Here is a 24,396-nt window from a genome sequence, read left to right as displayed (position 1 = left end):
TTTTTACTTGATTTTCCCCCTACTCAGCTCACAAACATTTTTTTTTTTTTTTTTTTTGAGGAAGATCAGCCCTGAGCTAACATCTGCGAATCCTCCTCCTTTTTCTTGAGGAAGACTGGCCCTGGGCTAACATCTGTGCCTGTCTTCCTGCACTTTATATGGGATGCCACCACAGCATGGCTTGACAAGCGGTGCATCTGTGTGTGCCCGGGATCCGAACCGGCGAACCCTGGGCCACCGCAGCGCAGTGCGTGCAGTTAACTGCTTGCACCACCCGGCCAGCCCCTCACAAACATTTTTGAATCTTCCCATAGATTCTGCTTTCCCTTTACGTTTTTCACCTTTTTCTTTCCTGTTTCACTAGCAAACTTCCTGGAAGAATAAAGCCATAGTTGATATCTCTGCTTCTTCAACTGCGTACTGTAGTTATGTTTAATGATTGAAATATAACTTAGTTGTCATTTTAAGCAAAAGCATATGAAATCTGCATTTGCTATAATACTCTCATCATGGACACTATCCATGTTGTCTTTCAGTGACCCTTATATAAAGATCCATGTACAAAAAATGCTTTTAATAATTTAGCATCAGGAAAATTGTCTCTCTTGAGGATCTGGTGTATTTCCTCCTTTTTGATAGCTCTATGATACACATTCTTTTTTTTTTTTTTGTGAGGAAGATCAGCCCTGAGCTAACATCCATGTTAATCCTCCTCTTTTTGCTGAGGAAGACCGGCACTGAGCTAACATCTATTGCCAATCCTCCTCCTTTTTTTTCCCCCAAAGCCCCAGTAGATAGTTCTATGTTATAGCTGCACATCCTTCTAGTTGCTGTATGTGGGACGTGGCCTCAGCATGGCTGGAGAAGTGGTGCGTCAGTGCACGCCTGGGATCCGAACCCAGGCTGCCAGTAGTGGAAAGCGCGCACTTAACCGCTAAGCCCTGGGGCCGGCCCTATGATACACATTCTGTTTTTCTTTTTTTTCTGGCTGCCAGGCAGCCCAGAACCAAATCTGGTCTTTAGTTACATCAGTTATATTAATCTGATTATTATTTTATTTATTTCCTTCTCTTCCTCCTGTGGAGTTTAGGACTTCACCTCTTATCTCTGTTTCTCTGCGTGTTGATTTCATTCTCTCATACTACAGACTCTCTACTTCCTGAGGCTGGAACCATGACTGCTGGCAGCTCTTGGCTCTCATCTTCCCAGCCCCTTCTACCAGAAGAAGGGACTCTCTTGAAGAATCCTGGGAAGGACTCTGATTGACCTGTCTTGGATCATGTACCCACCATCCCTGTGGCTGGAGTGGGGAGGGTACTATGAATGGCAGCCCTCACTAGAACTGCATAGTTGGAGTCAGGGGTAAGAGCAGTTTCCCTAAATCAGGGGGTTGTCCCTCATACTGGCTTTCAATGTTCACTTTTCTGTTTTTTATTGTTATAATATAGGTCAGGTATTTGTAGGCTGTCTCAAATCATTTCCTGAAAAATTTTAGGTATAAATAAGTACATAAAATATCACAAACTCCTATTCATTCATCCTTCAAGCAATTACATTTGGCTCTTAAGTCCACCACTGTATTGATTTTGCTGTTAACCTCAAATGGCCAAATCCGAAATGTTTTCAGTTTTCATTCTACTTGATTCACTTTCAGCATTTAAAACTGTGATCACTCCATCTTTCTTGCAACTCTCTTTTCTCATGACTTCTGGGAAACTGCTTTCTTAAACTCTGATCTCTTTATTTATTTATTTTTTTTAAAGATTTTATTTATTTTATTTTTTCCCCCCAAAGCCCCAGTGGATAGTTGTGTGTCGTAGCTGCACATCCTTCTAGTTGCTGTATGTGGGACTCGGCCTCAGGATGAACGGAGAAGTGGTGCCTCGATGCGCACCCGGGATCCGAACCCGGGCCGCCAGCATCGCAGCGCGCGCACTTAACCGCCAAGCCACAGGGCCGGCCCTGGCATTACTTTCTTACTTCTGTAAAATTTAAGTTACATGATTGCTTTTCTGGCCTGTTTATTTGATTACCTCACCGTAGGTAAACTTATGCATGCTTATGGATACCTCTAGGCATCAGTATCACCTGAACAATTTTTTCTAGGCTCCAGCTCCATATTTGCAGTTACCTTCTGGATATTTCTATTTAGGTATCCTAGGCATCTTAAATTTAATTTCTCTAGTTTATAGTCGCATAATCTAAACTGTAATTTTTTTGTCTAGATTATTGCAGCAGCTTAAATTATTTAACTTTTGATAAAGTGACATATTGACATGGTTCAAAAAATATACAGTGGCAATTCTTCCTCCTAAACCTGTCTCTTATTTGCCCAGTTTTGCCTCCCAGCTTCCCATTGTTACTAGTTTTTTTTTTTTAAAGATTTTATTTGTTCAGTTTTTTCCCCCCAAAGCCCCAGCAGATAGTTGTATGTCATAGGTTCACATCCCCCTAGTTGCTGTACGTGGGACCCGGCCTCACGTTGAACGGAGAAGTGGTGCCTCGGGGCGCTCCCGGGATCCGAACCCGGGCCGCCAGCATCAGAGCGCGCGCACTTAACCGCTAAGCCACGGAGCCGGCCTATTGTTACTAGTTTTTTATTCATTTTCCTAGTTTCTTTTTTTTTGTGAGGAAGATCAGCCCTGAACTAACATCTGCCAATCCTCCTCTTTTGTTTTTTTTGCTGAGGAAGAGTGGCCCTGGGCTAACATCCATGTCCATCTTCCTCCACTTTATATGGGACGCCGCCACAGCATGGCTTGACGAGCGGTGTGTTGGTGCCTGCCTGGAATCCGAACTGGTGAACCCCAGGCCGCTGCAGCGGAGTGCGAGCACTTAACTGCTTGCGCCACCAGGCCGGCCCCTCCTAGTTTCTTTATGTATGTACGTGCTTATACATATATAGACTCTTGTTTTTCTTGCTTTTCTATAAAAAGGTAGCATATTACACATTCTTAGAGTGAACTTCTCCCTTATGTTCTTTTTACTTCTCTCCTTTTCAATACAGTCCCTCTCTGTTTCAAGATTATCTCCTACGAAGCAAATAACAATTGTCGTGTCCCAATTTCTTATAGTGTTTCTCAGCTCTTCGTGCAAGGAAAAATTATTTTCTGGTCCATGGTATTTCCATTAAAAGTATTATATTTCATACACGTTTAATTTCTGCACAGCTTATGGCTGGGTAAACACACCTCCTCACAATAAAAAATCTAGTTCTGTAGTTATACAGTAGGGTCAGAAATTTATAATGGTGTTGCTCTAGTGCCAAGTAGAAATTACAGCTACCACAACACGATGTAAACTCTTCTTTTTCCATCTACCTTGTCCCTACCCGTCCTATTCTCACTTTCCCCACTCGATTCTTTACATAGCTCTGAGCAGACAAATAATCTCAAAAGGTTAGTTTCTATATGCTATTCTCAAATGCCACCAGTGCTTTTCTGTTGTCTAAGTCCCAAAGCCTAAAGTATTTATTGTCCTCTAAAAAAAATTTGCTCTTATTTTAGTACAGTGCAGGCATGCTCATTTTTGGATAATTGAGGAAAGAAAGATAAGTAGAAAGAAAAAAATCCATCATCCATAATCACCCAGACATATCTAGGTAGTATAGTAGTAGTGTTAAAGATCGTGTGCTGGGGCCGGCCCCGTGGCTTAGCGGTTAACTGCGTGCGCTCCGATGCTGGCGGCCCGGGTTCGGATCCCGGGCGTGCACCGACGCACTGCTTCTCCGGCCATGCTGAGGCCGCGTCCCACATACAGCAACTAGAAGGATGTGCAGCTATGACATACAATTACCTACTGGGGCTTTGGGGGGGAAAATAAATACAATCTTTAAAAAAAAAAAAAGATCGTGTGCTTTTGAGTCAGATGGACTAGATACATGACTGGGCAAGCTTATGTTCTAAGCCTCAGTTTCCTCATCTGCAAAATAGCGTGGAGCTCTGTTTATATGCCAGGTACCATCAGGTGATTTACATAGAGGAATATATTATTTCACCTTCTCAATAGGACAATGAAATATAGGTACTATTTTTATCTATTTTTTTTAAATGATGAGGCAACTTGAGGTATAGGGAGGTTTAGTAATTTGTTCAGGGTCACATAAAAGTGGTTAAGCCAAGTTTTGAACCCTGGCACTCCATAGATGATGCTCTTAAGGGCCGTGCTGTACTTCAGATTATAGTTCAAACAAGTAAACAGAAGTGTTAATAAATATGTTATTTTAGAACAGGAGAAAAATGAAATAGCATCAGCGTGGTGAGATTAGGAAGTATATCATCTGTTATAAGGACACTATTCCTTCATGGTTGGATCTTTTCTGAAGTCTGTTCCTGCCATTGTATGTGTGTGTTTTAACCCCTAGTTGCTACTTTATTCCCTTTGTCTTTAAAGTTAGGATAGAGAAATTTTTTTTTTTATAATTTTATTTTTATTTATTTTTTCCCCCAAAGCCCCAGTAGATAGTTGTATGTCATAGCTGCACATCCTTCTAGTTGCTGTATGTGGGACGCGGCCTCAACATGGCCGGAGAAGCAGTGCCTCGGTGCGCGCCCTGGATCCAAACCCGGGCCGCCAGCATCGGAGCGCACGCGCTTAACCGCTAAGCCGTGGGGCCAGCCCTAGGATAGAGAAATTTAGATGAGCTGCATCTCTGTTCATGAAGATTTCATTTTACTTAGACTTTCCAGAAGTTCTTTTAATCTTCACTTCTTTGGTGACACATGATTAATATTTATGGATGTTTGACTGCTTTTGGTAACTGATTTTTTTGGGAAGTGCTGAGTTTTCTAAACACACAGCATCTTTTGGTCTTTTTTGATATATGGATAATGTATGTCAAAGTACTATATTTCTTTTGTCATTTGAACAACTAGCCATATATTATAAACTATAAAAGTTTTAATATTTTACTCTTATTCAAACAGAGACTCCTAATTTCTTTGGACCAGCCCTGTGCATTTTAATTTAGTTTACTCATTTGTGTGTAGGATTTCCTTAACTTATTTTTAATTGTAAGGTATATGAATCAGAGAAAATATACTGTACCCAGTATATTGACAGGTAAAACAATAAAGTAAATATCCGCATACTTACCAACCAAGCTTAATAAGTAGAGTATTGCCTATACCTTTGACCCCTCTGTGCCTCTCACTGATCCCATTACCCTCTTCCCTGAAGGCAACACTTCCCTGAATTTTGTATTTATTGTTCTTGATTCTCTTCAGGTTTATTTATTTATTTATTTTTTCCCCCCAAAGCCCTAGTAGATAGTTGTTATGTCATAGCTGCATGTCCTTCTAGTTGCTGTATGTGGGACTCGGCCTCAGCATGGCCGGAGAAGCAGTGCGTCGGTGCGCGCCCGGGATCCGAACCCAGGCCGCCAGCAGCGGAGTGCACTCACTTAACCGCTAAGCCACGGGGCGGCTCTCTTCAGGTTTATTTTTAAACAATGTAATTATTTAGTTGTGGCTGTTTTGAACTTTATGTAAATGAAATAATGCTGTATTGAATTTTTTGATTCACAGTATGTTTTTGAGATTCATCTATTTCATGTGTGTAGCTATAGTTGATTTCATTTTCATTGATAGTATTTCAGCATGTGAATTACACCACTATCCATTCTGCTATTGATGGACATGTAGATTTTTGTCAGTTTTGCAATTATGAACAATTACTGTTGTGAATATTCTTGTACATGTGCAGGAATTTCTCTAGCTCACCACTCTTCAAACTGCTGGGTGTGCTCCAAAAAGGGTCATAAAGTCAGTTTAGCAGGGAGCAACCGGCACTATAAAGTGAAATAGAACAGTAAAAAATTCACAGTACATTTTCAGTGTCCTGTATATGTATACAGAGTTGCAATATAAAACATATTTCTTAGAGTGGTTTATGGTCAAAAAAGTTTGAGAAGTGCTACTCTAGGGTATGTAGTTAGAAGTGGAGTTGCTTGGTTGTTGGGAAGGCCAGTCCATTTTCAGAAGTGGTTATCTCATTCTACTTTACCACCCGTGAATGGTTTCTTTGCTCTACATCCTTACCCAATGCTTAGTATGTCAATCTTTTTAACTTTAGTCATTTTAGTAGTTATGTGGTGGTGTCTCATTGTGGTTTTTAGTTTGCAATTCCCTGGTTTCTAATGATGGTGAGCCCCTTTTCGTCTATTTATAGGCCATTTGGGTTTTCTCATTTGTGATTTACAGATGGCTTCTCCATGTTAGTCATTCATTTTTTCATTCTTTTAATGAAAAGTTCTTAATTTAATGTAGTCAGAAGTTTTAGTTTTTTTTTCTTTTGTGGTTAGTGCTTTTTGTGACCTGTTAAAGAAATCTTTTCATAACTTGAGGTCACGAAATTATTCTCCTATATAATCTTCTAAAAGAATTTTTTTTCCTGCTTTTTTACATTATAACCAGCCCATCTGGATTTGATTTTGTGGATAGAGTAAAATAGGGGGAAAAACATTTATTTTATATATTTTATACATATTATACATATTATATATATTACATATTATAGTAAATAAGAACAGCCAGTTGTTTTAACACCATTCTTTCCTTTGCTGCTATACAGTGGCACTAGGTCATAAATCAGTTCATGTATGTATGAATTTGTTTCTGGACTTGCTGTTCTTGTGATTTCTCTTATCTTTGTGCCAGTACCATAGTTTTAAAATTACTCTAGCTTTGTTAAGTCTGGACATGAGATATCAGATAAAATTAATCCTTCCTTCTTGTCTTTCTCTCTTTTTTTTTTTTTTTGGTATCTTGCCTGTTGCTGTTTGCATTTGATAACCATTTAGAATCAGATTGTTCCACGAAAAATCCTTTTAGTGTTCTGATTGACTTTACGTTGATTCTGTAAATCAATTTGAAACATTTTTACAGTTTTGAATCGTTCAATCTATGAACATGGTAATCTCCAATTATTAGGTTTTCTTTTTTAATTCTGGTAAAATGTACACAACATAAAATTTACCATTTTAACCATATTTGAGTATGCAATGCAGTGGCATTAAGTACATTCACAGTGTTGTATAACCATCACCAGTATCTGTTTCTAGAACTTTTTCATCATCCCAAACAGAAACTATACCCATTAAATAAGAACTCCTCAGTCCACCCTCTCCCTGACCCTTGGCAACTTCTCTTCTACTTTCTATCTTTATGAGTTTGTTTATTGTTTATCCCACAACTCATATAAGTGGGACCATACAATGTTTGTCCTTTGTATCTAGCTTATTTCTCTTAGTTTAATGTCATTTCAAGTATCTTATATAAATGGAATCATAGAACATGTAACTTTTTGGGGTTTTTTTTTTTCATTCAACATAATTCTCTGGAGATTGATCCAGGTTGTTGAATGTATTAGTAGTTCCGTACTTTTTATTGCTTAGTTTTCTTTTTTTTTTTATAATTTATTTATTTATTTTTCCCCCCAAAGCCCCAGCAGATAGTTGTATGTCATAGTTGCACATCCTTCTAGCTGCTGCATGTGGGACGCCGCCTCAGCATGTCCGGAGAAGCGGTATGTCGGTGCGCACCCGGGATCCGAACCCCCGGCTGCCAGCAGCAGAGCGCGCGCACTTAACCGCTAAGCCACCGGGCCGGCCCCCATATTGCTTAGTTTTCTATGTTGTGTGTATATCACAGTTTGTTTAACCATTCATATACTGAAAGATGTATCAGGTATTTCCAATTTGGGGTTATTATGAATAAAGCTGTTATAAAGATTCATGGGCAGATTTTTGTGTGAACGTAGGTCTTCATTTCTCTCCAGTGAATGTCCACTTGTACACTCACTGGGTTGTATGGTGGCTGCATGTTTAGTTTTTTTTAAGAAATTGCCAAAGTGTTTTCCAGGGTGACTGTACCATTTTACATTTCCACCAGAATCTGTGAGCTGTCCAGTTTAGCATCCTTGCCAGTGTGTGGCATCGCCACTATTCTTTTTATTTAGTAATTTTGATAGATGTGTAGTGATATTTCATTGTGGGTTTAATTTGCATTTACCTAATGGCTGATGATGTCGATGATCTTTTTGTGTGCTTATTTGCTATCTGTATACCGTCTTTCGGTCAAATATCTGTTCATGACTTTTGCCTATTTTTTAATTTGTTTATTTATTTATTTTGAAAACATTTATATTTAGAATTAGCCAGCTGGACTCAGTTTAGATCATGCCAATTTCGTTGGCAACATTCAAAGCATCATAGTCAGGAGCCAGTGGAACATAAGCAACCTTCTCTCTGTCAGGCCTGGGGTGGAGAAAGAAAGCAAGCCTTAGTCCCTGCTATCACTGCCCTGGTACCTTGTCTTCCTTCCCCAGTCTTCTGCATATCAGTGCTTCCTTTGTTTTTGTCATTCTTTTCCAGATAGTGATTTTTTTCCCTTATTTGCTTATTTTTTTTTATTGTAGAGTTTGACAGTTCTTTATATATTCTAGATATGAGTACTTTGTCAAGTATGTGACTTATTCTTATTTTCTCCCAGGCTGGAGCTTGTGTTTTCATCCTCCTCGTGGGCTTTTTTTGCAGAGCAAAAGTTTTTGATTTTGATGGTCTAGTTTATAAATTTTTCCTTTTATGGATCATGCTTTTGTTGTCAAATCTGATAACTCTTTACCTAGCTTTAAATCCCAAAGATTTTTCTCCTGTTTTCTTTTAAAAGTTTGGTAGTTTTATGCTTTACGTTTAAATTTATGATCCATTTTGAGTTAATTTTTGTATGAAGTGTATGAAATGCAGGTGAAGGTTCTTTTTTTTTGCCTATGGGTGTTCTAATGCTCCAATGCCATTTGTTGAAAAGTCTGTCTTTCCTCCATTGAATTGCTTTTGCACTTGTGTTCAAAATCAGCTGAGCATCTTTGAGTATATTTCTGGGCTTTTTGTCCTGTTCCATTGATCTGTGTGTCTATCTCTCTGGCAGTTCCACACTGTCTTAATTACTGTAGCTATATAATAACTCTTGGAATCAGATAGATGATTCATTCCACTTTATTCTTCTTTTTCAAAATCATTTTGGCTATCTAGTTCCTTTGTGGTGTTGGTTTTTAAAAATATATATATGTTAGAATGACCTGTCTGTATCTATCCAGAAATCTTGCTGGGATTTTGATAGAAATATCATTAAACTTGAATATTAATTTGTGGAGAAGTGACACCTTTACTATATTGAGTTGAGTCTTCTAAAAGACATGCTATGTCTTTCCATTTATTTAGATCTTCTTTGATTTCTTTTGTCAGTTTTGCATAGTTTTCAGCCTACAAGTCTTATCCATGTTTTTTGGATTTATACCTAAGTATTTAATTTTTTGGAAGCAATTATAAGTAGTATTGTATATTTAGTTTTGATGTTGCGTATTTATTGGTAGTATATGGAAATAACGATTGATTTCTATATTTATCTTACGTCCTGCAATCTTGCTGAATTCACTTAATAGTTCTAGGAGTTTTGTTATAGATTTCTTAAGTAGATAATTTTGTCATCTGAAAATAGGTTATTTTTATTTTTTCCTTCTCAATTTCTTTGCCTTTTATGCTAACCTAATTGTTCTGGCTAGACAATTCAGCACCCTCTTGATTAAGATTGGTGATAGTGGACATACTTGCCTTGTTTCTGGGCCTAGGGGAAAAGCATTCACTCTGTGAGGAAAACCACTAAGTAGGATGTCAGCTGTAGGTTTTTTGTAGATGTTCTATATGAAGTTGAGAAAGTGTACCTGTATTCTATTCCTGTTTTTCGTAGTGTTTTTTAATCACGAATTGGTGCTGAATTTTGTCAAGTACTTTTTCTGCATTAATTGATATTTATAGTTTTTTTCTTTAGCCTGTTAATGTGGTAGATTACATTCATTGATTTTGAATATTTAACCAGCTTTGGAGTAAGCCCCACTTGATCATGGCATATAATTATTTTTATATATTATGGGATTCTATTGATATTTTGTTAAGGATTTTTGTCTTTAGTCATGAGGGATATTGGTCTGTAGTTTTCTCTTTTCATACTCTGGTTTTGATATTGACGTAATACTAGCTTTATAAAATTAGCTGGGAAGTACTCCATCAATTTCTGTTTTCTGGACTAGATTGCATAGAATTGGTGTTAATTCTTTAAATATTTGGTACCGTTCTCCATTGAAACTGGGCTTTCATATTTCTTTTTTGGTAATTTTTAAAGTACAAATTAAAATTTTAAAATCAGTTTCCTAATTGGTGAGTTGGAGTGGTTTGTGTTTTTTGAGGAAGAGATCTGTTTTGTCTAAGCTGTCAGATTTATGTGTGTGAAGTTGTTGGTAGCATTCCCTATTCTTTTGATGTCTGTGTGCTCTGTATCCCGTTTCATTCCTGATACTGGTAATTTGTCTTCTCTCTTTTTCTTTGTCAGTGTTGCTAGAGGTTTATTATCAATACTGATCTTTTCAAAGAATCAGCTCCTTGTTTCATCGATTTTTCTTTATTTTTTTCTATTTTAAATTTTATTGATTTCTGGTCTTACATTTATTTTTTCCTTCCTTTTGTTTGCTTTTGATTTATTTTGTTCTTTTTTTAGTTTCCTGTGGTGGAAGCTTAGATTATTGATTTGAGACTTTTCCACTTTTCTATGCATTGTTGCAAATTTCCTTCTTATCAGTGCTTTAGCTATGTCTCACAAATTTTGGTTTGTTGTATTTTACATTTTCGTTCAGTTCAATATAATTTTTCATTTTCCTCGAGGCTTCTTCTTTCATTATTGTGCTACTTCCTTCTGACCTCTGTGGTTTCTGATGAGAAATCTGCTCTCATTCAAGTTATTTTTTGCATGTAAATAAAGTGTTGTTTTCCTCTGGCTGTTTTCAAGATATTTTCCTTGTTTTTAGATTTTAGAAGTTTAATTAGGATGTGTTTAGATGTAGATGTCTTTGGAATTATGCTGTTTGAGATTTGGTCGGCTTCTTGAATCTGTAGTTTTGAGGATTTTTCAGCCATTATTTGAGTACTTTTTCAATCCTACATTATTTCTCCTCTCCTTCCTGGGACTCTGATGACATGCATGTTAGATTTTTTGTTATAGTCCCAAAGATCCTTGAGGCTCTGTTCTTTTTTTTTTTTTTCCGGTTATTTTCTCTCTATTATTTAAGTAATTTTTATTGTTATATCTTCTCATTCACTGATTCTTTTCCTCTCTTTCCTTCATTCTGCTGTTGAGTTTATCCATTGAGCTCTTTTTTTTGCTTATTGTACTTTTTACTTATAAAATCCTATTTGGTGCTTCTTTATATCTTTAGTTTTTTGCTGAGGCTTTCTATTTTCATTTCTGTGTTCATAATTGTTGAATCATTTTTATCATGGCTGCTTTAAAACCTTCCTCAGATAATTCTAACATCTCTGTCAGATGTTAAAATAACAAATATTGGCATCTATTGATTGTCTTTTTTCATTTAGTTTGAGATCTTCCTGGTGGTTCTTGGTATGACAAATGATTTCTGATTGAAACCTGACATTTTTGTATTATGTTATGGGACTTTGCATCTTATATAAACCTATTTTAGCTGGCTTTCTCTGTTTGTTTGCTGGTTTTGCTGAGGAAGATTAGCCCTGAGCTAACATCTGTCTTCCTCTACTTTATATGTGGGACACCTCCACAGCGTGGCTGGTGGAATAGGTCCGCACCCAGGATCCAAACCCGAGAACCTGGGCCGCCGAAGCAGAGTGCGTGGAACTTGAACCACTCGGCCACGGGGCCAGGCCCTAGCTGGCTCTCTCTGACACTTGTCTGACGGGGGAGGACTGTGGGCACCATCTCCTTAGGCTGGGTAGGTCATGAAGTTCAAGTTCCCTATTTGGCGTCTGTTGACATTTGAGGGAAGCTGCTTGTTACTGCTGAGCAGAGTTGGGAGTTATGGCTCCCTACCTGATCTCCACATTGGATGTGGCCTCATTTACCACTGTGTGTTGGTGAAAGTTCTGCCTCTCCGCTAGACCTTCTCTGACACCACCCCAGTGGGAACAAGAGTGGGTTCCCTTGTTACTGCCAGATAGAGGTGAAAGTTCAGGCTTCTCATGTTGTCTTTTTTTTTTTTAATAGAGGTGACATTGCTTTATAACATGATATAAATTTCAGGTGTATCATGTTGTCTTCACTGACATCATGGGTGGGGGAGATGCTCATGACCAGCCAGTGAGGATGAAAGTTCTGATTCCCTACTTGACCTGCTCTTACACTACCCCAGTGAGAGTCTTGGGATGACTCAGTCTCAGGAGGTTGGATATCTAGGTTCCCCACATGACCATTGCGGGAGTGGGAAGGGCCAGTTTTTTCTGTGATGTTTTGCTGGAGTGGAGCAGCTACTGTCTAAAAATTTTCTCTCTAGCTAATATGCCCTCTTCGTGGTCCTTTGTCTAGAGAGAGAAACCTTTTGTTGGGGCTTTTTTTTTGGTTTGTGCTGTTGGTGCTTTTAGGTTCTGACTTCTTTCATTCCAAGAGTGGGATATATTAGGCAAAAGGAAAACCCAGGGAACTCACTGCTATGTTGTTCCTTGGGTCCTGTGCTCCCTAGCTAATTTACCTTCTCATCACCTTTCAGAATATATTTGTTTTATTTATAAAGTTTACAGTTTTTGTTTGTACTTAGTAGAAGGAATAGGGAAAAGTACATCTATTGTTTCCTCCCAGAAATCGAGGAAGTCTAGTCTTTGATTTCATTGAATTTGCTCCTTTTTTTTTTCCTAATATTTCTTTGATTTCTGCTCTGATCTTTATTTATTTATTTATTTATTTTTTCTTCTAGTTTCTTAAGGTACAAGGTGAAGTCATTGATTTCAGTTTAGGTAGACATTTAACACTATAAATTTCCCCTCAATTATTGCTTTAACTATCTTCCACAGATTTTGGTAAGTTTTGTTTTCATTTTTATTCTTATTTTTTTTTTGCTGGGAAAGATTCGCCCTGAACTAACACCTGTTGCTAATCTTCCTCTCCTCCTCCCCACCCCCACCCCAAAGTGCCAGCACATAGCTATATATTCTAGTTATAAGTTGTTCTAGTTCTTCTGTGTGAGCCACTGCCACAGCATGGCTACTGGCAGAGAAGTGATGTGGTTCTGTGCCTGGGAACAGAACCCAGGCCGCTGAAGCGGAGCGTGCCGAACTTTAACCACTAGGCCATCACGACTGGCTCTCGTTTTCATTCATTTGAAAATACTATTTTCTCTTTTGATTTCTTCTTTGACCTAACGGTTATTTAGAAATATATTTAGATTCCAAATATTTGGGGTATTTTTCGTTGATTTTTCTGTCATTGATTTCTAAATTAATTGCATTGTGGTCAGAAAAAATTCTTTGTATGACTTGAAACCTTTTAAATTTATCAAGAATTATTTCAGGGCCTGAATATGATCTGTCTTGGTGAATGTTCCACATGTCCTTGCACAGAATTTGTATTCTGCTAGTTTGTGTAGAGTATTCTATAAGTGTTACTTAACGTCAATTTGGTTGATGGTATTATTCTGGTTGATAGTGTTGTTCAAGGCTTATGTATCCTTACTGATTTTCTGTCTACTGATTCTACCAATTATTGAGAGAGGTTTGTTGAAATCTCCAAATATGATTGTGGGTTTTTCCATTTCTTGTTGTCGTTCTATTTTTACTTTATCTATTTTGAAGCTGTTATTAGGGGAACAAATGTTTAGGATTTTTGTATTTTCTTAATGAGTTAAACCCTTTTATCTTTGTGATATGATCCTCTTTTTTCTTGATAATGTTGATTTTTAAATTTACTTTATATGATATTAATATAACCATTTCAACTTTCTTTTGACTTTGTGGTTTGAAATATGACCTTTTTCTCTGGTTGCGTTGAAGATTTTTTCTTTGTTCTTCATTTTATCTCTGGTTTTAGGCAATTTGATTATGATGTGTTTTGGTTTGCATTTCTTTATGTTTCTATTGTTTGGTGTTTTTTTAAAGTGCTTTCTTCTATATATTTGTAATTTGCATCAAATATGGCAAATTGTTGACATTATTTCTTCAGATATTTTTCCTTATTATCTTCTGCTTTCTGGCCCCAATTACAACTATATTTGGCCTCTTGAGGTTATCTCAAAGCTAACGTATGCTCTGTTCATTCATTTTTTTAAATGTTATCGAGGTCATAATGGTTTATAACATGAAATTTCACTTGTACATTATTATTTGCCAGTCACCATATATGTGTGCCCCTTTAGCCCTTATGCCCACCCCCCACCCCCCACCCCCCACCCCTCTTCCCCTCTGGTAACCACTAATCTGTTTTCTTTGTCCATGTACTTGTTTATCTTCTACATATGAGTGAAATCGTACAGTGTTTGTCTTTCTCTGGCTTATCTCACTTAACATAATACCCTCAGGGTCCATTCATGTTGTTGCAAATGGGACGTTTTTGTCTTTTTATGGCTGAGTACTATTCCGTTGTATATATATATACTACATCTTCTTTATCTATTCATCAGTCGATGGGCACTTGAGTTGCTTCCACATCTTGCCTATTGTGAATAAAGCTGCAATGAACATAGGGGTGCGTAAGTCTCTTTAAATTGTTGATTTAAAGTTCTTTGGGTAAATACCCAGTAGTTGGATAGCTGGGTCATATGGTATTTCTATTATTAATTTTTTGAGAAATCTCCATACTGTTTTCCATAGTGGCTGCGCCAGTTTGCATTTCCACCGGCAGTATATGAGGGTTCCCTTTTCTCCACATCCTAACACTTGTTACTTGTTGTTTTGGTAGTTATAGCCATTCTAACAGGTGTAAGGTGATATCTCATTGTAGTTTTGATTTGCGTTTCCCTGATGGTTAGTGATGTTGAAGATCTTTTCATGTGCCTGTTGGCCATCTGTATATCTTCTTTGGAAAAATGTCTCTTCATATCCTCTCCCCGTTTTTTGATCAAGCTGTTTTTTTTTTTGTTGCTCTTGAGCTGTATGAGTTCTTTACGTATTTTGGCGATTAACACCTTGTCAGATATATGATTTGCAAATGTTTTCTCCTCGTTGGTGGGTTGTCTTTTCGTTTTGTTTGTGGTTTTCTTTGCCTTGCAGAAACTCTTTAGTCTGATGAAGTTCCATTTATTTATTTTTTCTTTTGTTTCCCTTGCCCAAGTATATGTGGTATTCAAAAAGAACCTTCTAGGACCAATGTCAAAGAGTGTACTGCCTATATTTTCTTCTAGGAGTTTTATGGTTTCAGGTCTTACATTCAAGTCTTTAATCCATTTTGAGTTAATTTTTGTGTATGGCGAAAGATAATGGTTTACTTTCATTCTTTTGCATGTGGCTGTCCAGATTTCCCAACACCATTTATTGAAGAGACTTTCCTTTCTCCATTGTATGTTCTTAGCTACTTTGTTGGAGATTGGTGGTCTGTAGATGTGTGGTTTTATTTCTGGGCTTTCCGTTCTGTCCCATTGATCTGTGTGTCTGTTTTTATACCAGTACCATGCTGTTTTGATTGCTATAGCTTTGTAGTATATTTTTTGTGTGTGTGAGGAAGACTAGCCCTGAGCTAACATCGTTGCCAATCCTCCTCTTTTTGCTGAGGAAGACTGGCCCTGGGCTAACATCCATACGCATCTTCCTCTACTTTATATGGGACGCCAGCACAGCATGGCTTAACAAGTGGTGCGTCGGTCTGCACCTGGGATCTGAACCCGCGAACCCCGGGCCACCGGAGCAGAGCGTGCAAACTTAACGGCTACGCCACCTGGCCGACCCCGCTTTGTGGTATATTTTGAAGTCAGGGATTGTGATGCCTCCAACTTTGTTCTTTTTTCTCAGGATTGCTTTAGCTATTCAGGGTCTTTTGTTGCTCCATATGAATTTTAGGATTCTTTGTTCTATTTCTGTGAAGAATGTCATTGGGATTCTGATTGGGATTGCACTGAATCTGTAGATTGCTTTAGGTAGTATGGACATTTTAACTATATTTATTCTTCCAATCCATGTGTATGGAATATCTTTCCATTTCTTTATGTCATCAGCCATATCTTTCAATAATGTCTTATAGTTTTCGTTGTATAGGTCTTTGACCTCCCTGGTTAAATTTATTCCTAGATATTTTATTCTTTTTGTTGGGATTGTAAGTGTGATTGTATTCTTGATTTCTCTTTCTGCTAGTTCGTTATTAGAGTATAGAAACGCAACTGATTTTTGTAGGTTCATTTTGTACCCTGCTAGTTTCTTGTAGTTGTTGATTATTTCTAATAGTTTTCTGATGGATTCTTTAGGGTTTTCCATATATGAGATCGTTGTCTGCAAACAACGAGAGTTTCACTTCTTTCTTGCTAATTTGGATACCTTTTATTTCTTTTTCTTGCCTGTTTTCTCTGGCCCAAACCTCCAGTACTTGGTTGAATAACAGTGGCAAGAGTGGGCACCCTTGTCTTGTTCTGTTCTCAGAGGGATGGCTGTCAGTTTTTCCCTGTTGAGTATGATGTTGACTGTGGGTTAGTCAAATATGGCCTTTATTATATTGAAATACTTTCCTTCTATACCCATTATATTGACAGTTTTTGTCATAAATGTATATTGGATCTTGTCAAATGCTTTGTCAGCATCTATTGAGATGATCATGTCTTTTTTATTCCTCATTTTGTTAATGTGGTGTATCATAATGATTGATTGGTGGGTGTTGAACCATCCCTGCATCCCTGGTATAAATCCCACTTGATCATGATATATGATCCTTTTAATATATTGCTCTATTTGGTTTGCCAGTACGTTGTTGAGGATTTTTGCATCTATGTTTATCAGCAATATTGGCCTGTCATTTTCCTTTTTAGTGTTGTCCTTGTCTGGCTTTGGGATCAGGGTGATGTTGACCTCATAAAATGTGCTAGGAAGTGTTCCATCTTCTTCAGTATTTTGGAATGGTTTAAGAAGGATAAGTATTAAATCTTCTTTGAATGTTTGGTAGAATTCTCCAGAGAAGCCGTCTCGTCCTGGGCTCGTATTTTTTGGGAGGTTTTTGATTACTGTTTCAGTCTCTTTATTTGTGATTGCTCTGTTTAGATTCTCTATTTCTTCTTGGTTCAGTTTTGAGAGGTTGTGTGAGTCTCAGAATTTATCCATTTCTTCTAGATTGTCCAATATGTTGGCATATAGTTTTTCATAGTATTCTCTTATAATCCTTTGTATTTCTGTGATATCCGTTGTAATTTCTCCTCTTTCATTTCTAATCGTATTTATTTGAGCCTTCTCTTTTTTTTTCTTGCTGAGTCTGGCCTAAGGGTTTGTCAATTTTATTTATCTTCTGAAAGAACCAGCTCTTTGTTTCATTGATCCTTTCTACTGTTCTTTTGGTTCAATTTCATGTGTTTCTGCTCTAATTTTTATTATTTCCCTCCTTCTGCTGACTTTGGGCTTTGTTCTTCTTTTTCTAGGTCTGTTAGGTGTAGTTTAAGATTGCTTATTTGGGATTTTTCTTGTTTATTAAGGTTGGCTTGTATTGCTATGAATTTCCCTCTTATCCTATATAAGTTGGTGTGATGTATTTTCATTTTCATTTGTCTGCAGATAGATTTTGATTTCTCCTTTAATTTTCTTCAATGATACATTGGTTGTTCAGTAGCGTGTTGTTTAGTCTCCATGTATTTGTGACTTTCCCAGCTTTTTTCTTGATAGTTTATTTCTCGTTTCATAGCATTATGGTGGGAAAAGATGCTTGGCATGATTTCAGTCTTCTTAAATTTATTGAGGCTTGCTTTGTTTCCCAACGTATGGTCTGTCTTTCAAAATGTTCCATGTGCACTTGAGAGGAATATGTATTCTGCTGATTTTGGATGGATTGTTCTGTATATATCTATTAAGTCCATCTGATCTAGTTTTTCGTTTTGTTCCACTATTTCCTTTTTGACTTTCTGTCTGGTTGATCTATCCATTGATGAAAGTGGGATGTTAAGGTCCCCTACTATTATTGTGTTGCTGTTAATATCTCCTTTTAGATCAATTAATAATTCCTTTATGTACTTTGGTGCTCCTGTGTTAGGTGTATATGTATTTATGTGTTATGTCCTCTTGGTGGAGTGTCTCCTTTATCATTATATACTGCCCCTCTTTGTCTCTCATTGTCTTTTTTATCTTGAAGTCTGCTTTGTCTCATATAAGTATTGTAACACCTGCTCTCTTTTGTTTGCCCATTAGCTTGGAGTATTGTCTTCCATCCCTTCATTCTAAGCCTGTGTTTGTCTTTAGAGCTGAGATATGTTTCCAGGAGGCAGTATATGGCAGTATCGTTTTTTAATCCAGCCACTATGTGTCTTTTGATTGGGGAATTCAGTCCATTTACATTTATTGTGGTTATTGATAGATGAGGGCTTAATGCTGCCATTTTATCACTTGTTTTCCAGTTGTTCTGTATTTCCCTTGTTTCTCATCTGGTGTATTTTGGATTACCAGTTCAGTTTGGTGGCTCTCTATGATGGTTTTCTCAGTTTTCTCTTTATTTATCATTTGTATCTCAGTTCTGATGTTTAGTGGCTAACGTGAGGTTTGTATAAAAGATCTCGTAGATGAGATAGTCCATTTTCTGATAGCCTCTTAATCCCTTAGTCTAAACAGTTTCCATCCCTGCCCTCTTCGCCTTCTAAGTTATGTCACAACTTAATTCCATGTTGTGTTGTGAATGTGTGCTTCAAATGAAGTAATTATATTTATTTTTGATGTTTTACTTCCCTTTATCTTTAAAGTTATAATTGTTTGCTAATCTGTTCTGATAGAGAGTTGTAATTTTCTGATTTTGTCTACCTATTTATTTCCTTGCTCAAGGCTTTGTAAACCCTTTCTTTTTTTTTTCAGGTCTGAGGGCCTTCTTGATCATATCTTGTAAGGGGGGGTCTTGTGGCAATGAACTCCTTCAGCTTTTTTTTAATCCGCGAAAGTTTTTATTTCTCCATCATATCTGAAGGATATTTTTGCTGGATAGAGTATTCTTGGCAGAAGATTTTTGTCTTTCAGAATTTTGAATGTCATTCCACTCTCTCCTAGCCTGTACGGTTTCTGCTGAAAAATCCGCTGAAAGCCTGATAGAGGTTCCTTTCTGGGTTATTTTCTTCTGTGTTGCTGCCCTTAATATTTTTTCTTTGTTAGTGACTTTTGCCAGTTTTACTAATATATTCCTTGGAGAAGATCTTTTTACATTGATGTAATTAGGAGTTCTATTAGCTTCTTTTACTTGGAATTCCAGCTCCTTCCCCAGGTTTGGGACGTTCTTAGCTATTGTTTCTTTGAACAAACTCTCTGCTCCTTTCTCCCTTGCTTCTCTCTCTGGAGTACCTATAATCCTTATGTTGCATTTCCTAATTGAGTTGGATATTTCTTGTAGAATTTCTTCATTTCTTTTTAGTCTTAGTTCTCTCTCCTCCTTCATGTGAAGCATTTCTATGTTCCTATCCTCTAGATTGCTAATTCTGTCCTCCATAATATCAGCTCTGTTTTTTAATGACTCCAGATTCTTCTTTATCTCATTCATTGTGTGTTTCATCTCCAGCATTTCTGACTGATTTTTTTTAATAGTTTCAATCTCTTGTGAAGAATTTCTTCTGTTCATTAATTTTGTTCCTGATTTCATTGAACTGTCTTTTTGAGTTCTCTTGTAACTCGTTGAGTTTTTTTGTGATAGGTATTTTGAATTCTCTGTCATTTAGTTGTAGATTTCTGTGCCTCTAGGATTGATTTGTGGGTATTTGTCTTTCTCCTTCTGGTCTGGAGTATTAATATATTTTTCATACTATTTGATGTGGTGGATTTGTTCTTTCACGTAGTGATAGTATCTGGTCACAGATTCCGTCTGCTGCCACTGGGCGGGGACAGGAGCTGTATATTCTGAACTCGCCACAATCCCTGTCAGCTTTGCATGTCGGAGCCTGGGCCACTCCTTGGAACCGCAGCAGCCCTGTGGGCTCTTCCACCGAGTGGGAAAGTGATCACGTTGGGGGGTCAGGTTTGCTACTGCCTGCTCCCACAGTCCTGCCGAGACATGCTCCCCACTTTGGGGCCGCCACAGTACCATGGGTGTTCACAGTAGCCAGGAGCTTGTTTGCCTGGGTGCACAGATCCGCTGCCATCTCCTCCTAGGTCACACCAGATGTTGTGCTTGTTGGGCAGGGCCTCCCCACTGGGCCCAAGCCTGAGCTGCTCCAGGGACCATGGTGCTACTGTGGGCTCTCCCACCAGTCGGGAAAGTGATCACGTGGGCGCTCAAGGCTGCCATCACCTCTTCCCTCAGTGGTGCTGAGGTGCACTCCCACCCTTGGGGCCGCAGCGGTCCTACGGGTGCTTCAGCTGGGAGAGCAGTCGCATGCGTGTACAGGGCTGCCAGGAGGCCGGAGAGTGCTCACCTCTCTCCACCACCTCCCCTGGGGGTGTCCATCCACCTTCAGATGTATAGCTGTGCAGGTCTCTCAGGTGTCCTGATGTGCTGTGTGGGTATCCTCCACTGATCAGTGAATGTCCGTTTAGTTGTAGTTCAAAGAGGGAGAGACAAAGGGAACAGCTCACTCGGCCATGTTGCTGATGTCACTCTCTGTTCGTTCATTTTTTAAAGAATTTTTTTCTCTATGTTTCATTTTGGTTAGTAACTATTACTTGGTTTCATGTGCTATAAATCTCACAGGAAGTTTTCCATCTTAGACATTGTAATTTTCATCTCTAGAAGTTCAAATTTTTTTATTCTTTCATGTTTATACTTAACATGTTTAATGTTTCCTCTAGCTTCTTGAACAAAAGGAATGTATTCATAATTGCTTTAAAGGACTTGAGTACTAATTCTATTATCTGTGTAATTTCAAGATTGCTTTGACTTACTGGTTTTTATTTCATTGTGGGGTGTCATTTCCTGCCTCTGTATATGTCTTGTAAGTTTTTATTGACTTTTAGTCATTGTGAAGTTTATCTTGTTAGGTTCTCCATTTTAGTATACCTAAAAATATTTTTAGACTTTGTTCTGTGACGTGGTTAAGTTACCGGAAAACAGTTTATTACTTTTGACTCTGCTTTTATGTTTTGTTTGGACAGACCAGAGCTGTGTTTAGTCTAGGGTTAATTTCTCGCTCTTTCTGAGGCATTACCCTTCTTAGTACTCTGATGTGATATGAATTATAGGTTTTCCATTCTGGCTTTTGGGAACTGGTATTTTTTGCATCCTTTTCTGAGTTCTGGGTGCTGTTACTTCTAAATCTTTTGGTAGTTCTCTCCTTGGACTTGAACAGTTCTCTCATGTGCAAGTGGTGGTTAGTTACTCAGTATATTCTAGGGTAAGCCTCTGTGGATCTCTTCATTTTTCTCTCTCTCTCCATCTCTCTGCCAACTGCCAGTCTCCCTTGTGAGTGCTAGCCACCTTGGCTTCCTTTGGACTCCCAGCTTCATTTCCTCAATTTAGGGAGACCACAGGCTCTCCTTGGGTTTGTTCTGCCTGTTCCATGGCCTGGAAACTCTCAAGGCAGTAAGCTGGGCAAATGTATGGCTTATGGTGTTTGTTTCTTGTCCCTCAGCGATCACTGTCTTTCTTTACCTGTTGTCCAAAATCTTCAGTGCTGTTGTTTCATACATTTTGTTAGGTTTTTGTTATTTCGTGTAGAACACTAAATCTGGTTTCTTTTACTCCGTCTTGACTGGAAGTGGTATCATTGTGGTTTTATTTTTCATTTTCGTAATGACTAATGATATTGAACACATTTTAATTTGCTTATTGACTGTTCATGTGTTTTTTTCTTGTGAAGAGTTTGTTCAAACTTTTAGCCCTTTTCCTTCTTTCTTTCCTTATTTTTTCTTTCTTTGTTCTTTGTTTGTCTATTTTTTTTGAGTTACAGAAGGTCCTTATATGTCCTGGGTACCAGTTCTTTGTTAGATGAAGGTTTTGTAAGTAGTTGATCCAAGTCTGTGGTTTCCTATTTATTTTCTAAACTGTGCCTTTTGATGAGCAGAAATATTTAAGTCTGATGAAGTCTAATTTATCAGTTTTTTCTCTTATAGTTATTGTTTACTGTGAGCTAGGATACTTTTGCCTAACCCCAAATTCATGAAGGTAATTTTCTTTGTTTCCTTTAAAACTTTTTGTGTTTGCTAATTTATATTTAGATCCGTGATGCATTTCAAACTAAGTTTTGTAGGTTTTGTTTCTTGCATATAGATGTCCAATTGTTTCTGCACCATTGGTTGAAAAGAGTCTCCTTTCCTTACTGGTTGTCTTTGGAGAAACATCACATGGCTGCATGAGTGGGCTCTATTTCAGGAATCTTTATTCTGTTCCATTGATTTGTTTGTGTATCTTTATATCATTACCACACTATTTTGATTATTTGTAACTTGATAGTAAGTCTTGAAGTCAGATTCGCTAGTCCTTCAGCCTTTTTCATCTTTTTCAGGATTGCTTTTGTATATTCTAAGTCCTTAGCACTTCCATATAAATTTTAATATTAGCCCTTCCATTTCTCCAAAAAGGCTGATGGGAATTTACGATTGCAGTTGCTTTGAATCTATAGATCAATTAGAGGAGAACAGACTTTTTTTTTTTTTTTTTTTTTTTTTGGTGAGGAAGATTAGCCCTGAGCTAACATCTGATGCTAATCCTCCTCTTTTTGCTGAGGAAGATTGGCCCTGGGCTAACATCCGTGCCCATCTTCCTCCACTTTATGTGGGATGCCGCCACAGCATGGCTTGCCAAGCAGTGTGTCGGTGCGCGCCCGGGATCCGAACTGGTGAACCCCGGGCCGCCGCAGCGGAGTGCGCGCACTTAACCGCTTGCACCACCGGGCCGGCCCTTCATTGTCTTGTTTTATGGCCCAGTATATGGTCATTCATGGTGAATGTACCATGTTCACCTGAAAAGAATGTGTATAGTGGTTTATAGTATTGGTCAGGTTATCCATTTCTTTATTGGTTTTTTTTTTTGGCCTAGTTTTGTCATTTACTGAGACAGAGATGTTAAAATATCTTACTATGTTTGTGGAATTGTGTATTTATCCCTTTATTTGTGAAAAGTTTTGCTTCCTGTATTTTGAAGCATTATTATTTTTATTATTTTTTCTGAGGAAGGTTTGCCCTGAGCTAACATCTGTTGCCAGTCTTCCTCTTTTTGCTTGAGGAAGATTCGCCCTCAGCTAACATCTGTGCTAAACTTCCTCTGCTTTGTATGTGGGTCGCCACCACAGCATGGCTGCTGACAAGTGGTGTAGGTCTGCACCTGGGAACTGAACCTGGGCCGCCTAAGTGGAGTGTGTGGAACTTAACCACTAGGCCTCAGGACTAGCTTTTGAAGCATTATTATTAGGTACACATTTATGATTATTAATGTCTTCCTCATTATTTGATGCTTATCATTATGAAATGTCATCCTTTATCTTTATTAATTTTCTTGGTCTTGAAATCTCTTTTATCTGTGATATTAAATATAGTCGCTCACCATTTTATACTTTGCATTTGTGTGGTATATAGTCTTTTATCCATTTACTTTTAACCTATTTGTGTCTTTATTTAAAGCATGTCTTTTACAGATGATAAATAATTCCTTGTTACTTTTATATCTGTGCCAGCACACTGTCTTTTAATTAGTCTCTTAAGTTTAGTCTCTTAACATTTAATGTAATTATATGATTGGATTTAGGTCTAACATTTTATTAAGTTTTTTCTGTTTGTCTCATCTTTTTTTTAAATATATTTGAAAGTTACTATTTAAAAAATAGCTCTAATGATATATAATTCACATACAGTTCAGCCATGTAAAGTGTAAATTCACTGGCTTTTCGTATATTCACAAAATTGTGCAACCATCACTATAATCAATTCTAGAACATTTTCATCACCTCAAAAAGAGGCTCTTTGGCCATTAGCAGCCACTACCCGGTACTCAACCTCTCCAGCCCCTGGCAACCAGTCATGTACTTTCTGTCTCTATTCTGGACATTTCATATAAATGGAATCATACAATATGTAGTGTTTTGTGAGTAGCTTTTTTCTCTTAGCATAACTTTTTGTTTTTGTTTTTGCTGAGGAAGATTTGCCCTGAGCTAACATCTGTGCCAGTCTTCCTCTATTTTCTGTATGGGTTGTTGCCACAGCATGGCTGATAAGTGGTGTAGGTCTGTGCCTGAGATCCAAACCTGGGGAACCTGGGCCGCTGAAGCAGAGCACGTCAAACTTTAACCGCTAAGCCACAGGGCTGGCCCCTAGCATAATGTTTATAAGGTTCACTTATGTTGTAGCATGTATTAGAACTTGATTCCTTTTTATTGTTGAATAACTTTCCATTGAATACCACATTTTGTTTACTCATTCATTAGTTGATAGACATTCAGGTGGTACTAATTTAGGCTTTTACAAATAATGCTGTTATGAATATTTGTGTACAAATTTTTGTGTAGACGTATGTGTTCATTTCTTTTGGGTTTGGA

At 37.7% G+C, this 24,396-nt stretch overlaps 1 protein-coding gene and 1 non-coding gene across 13 annotated transcripts in view; one reads left to right on the top strand and one right to left on the bottom strand.

The window, feature by feature from the left end:
- MLLT10 (MLLT10 histone lysine methyltransferase DOT1L cofactor) overlaps positions 1 to 24,396 on the top strand; it is a 271,785-nt gene that overhangs the window by 25,944 nt on the left and 221,445 nt on the right. Inside the window, exon 1 of one of the 12 annotated variants that reach the window (XM_087420759.1) lies at positions 1,184 to 1,362. The exons of the other annotated variants lie outside the window; for them this stretch is intronic. The gene's annotated coding sequence lies outside the window, so the exon portion shown is untranslated. Of the gene's footprint in view, positions 1 to 1,183; positions 1,363 to 24,396 lie in introns of those variants that run through there. 12 annotated transcript variants of the gene reach the window in all.
- On the bottom strand, positions 8,332 to 8,396 carry LOC147912966 (small nucleolar RNA SNORD42). The gene has a single exon (XR_015549393.1). It is a non-coding gene; the product is annotated as a small nucleolar RNA SNORD42 (small nucleolar RNA).

Source organism: Ceratotherium simum, chromosome 32 (assembly GCF_057802395.1).
Source record: "Ceratotherium simum simum isolate JZ-2026a chromosome 32, ASM5780239v1, whole genome shotgun sequence".
Lineage (NCBI taxonomy): Eukaryota > Metazoa > Chordata > Mammalia > Perissodactyla > Rhinocerotidae > Ceratotherium > Ceratotherium simum.
Note: the sequence above shows the minus strand (reverse complement) of the source record. Positions and strands in the feature narration are given on the sequence as shown.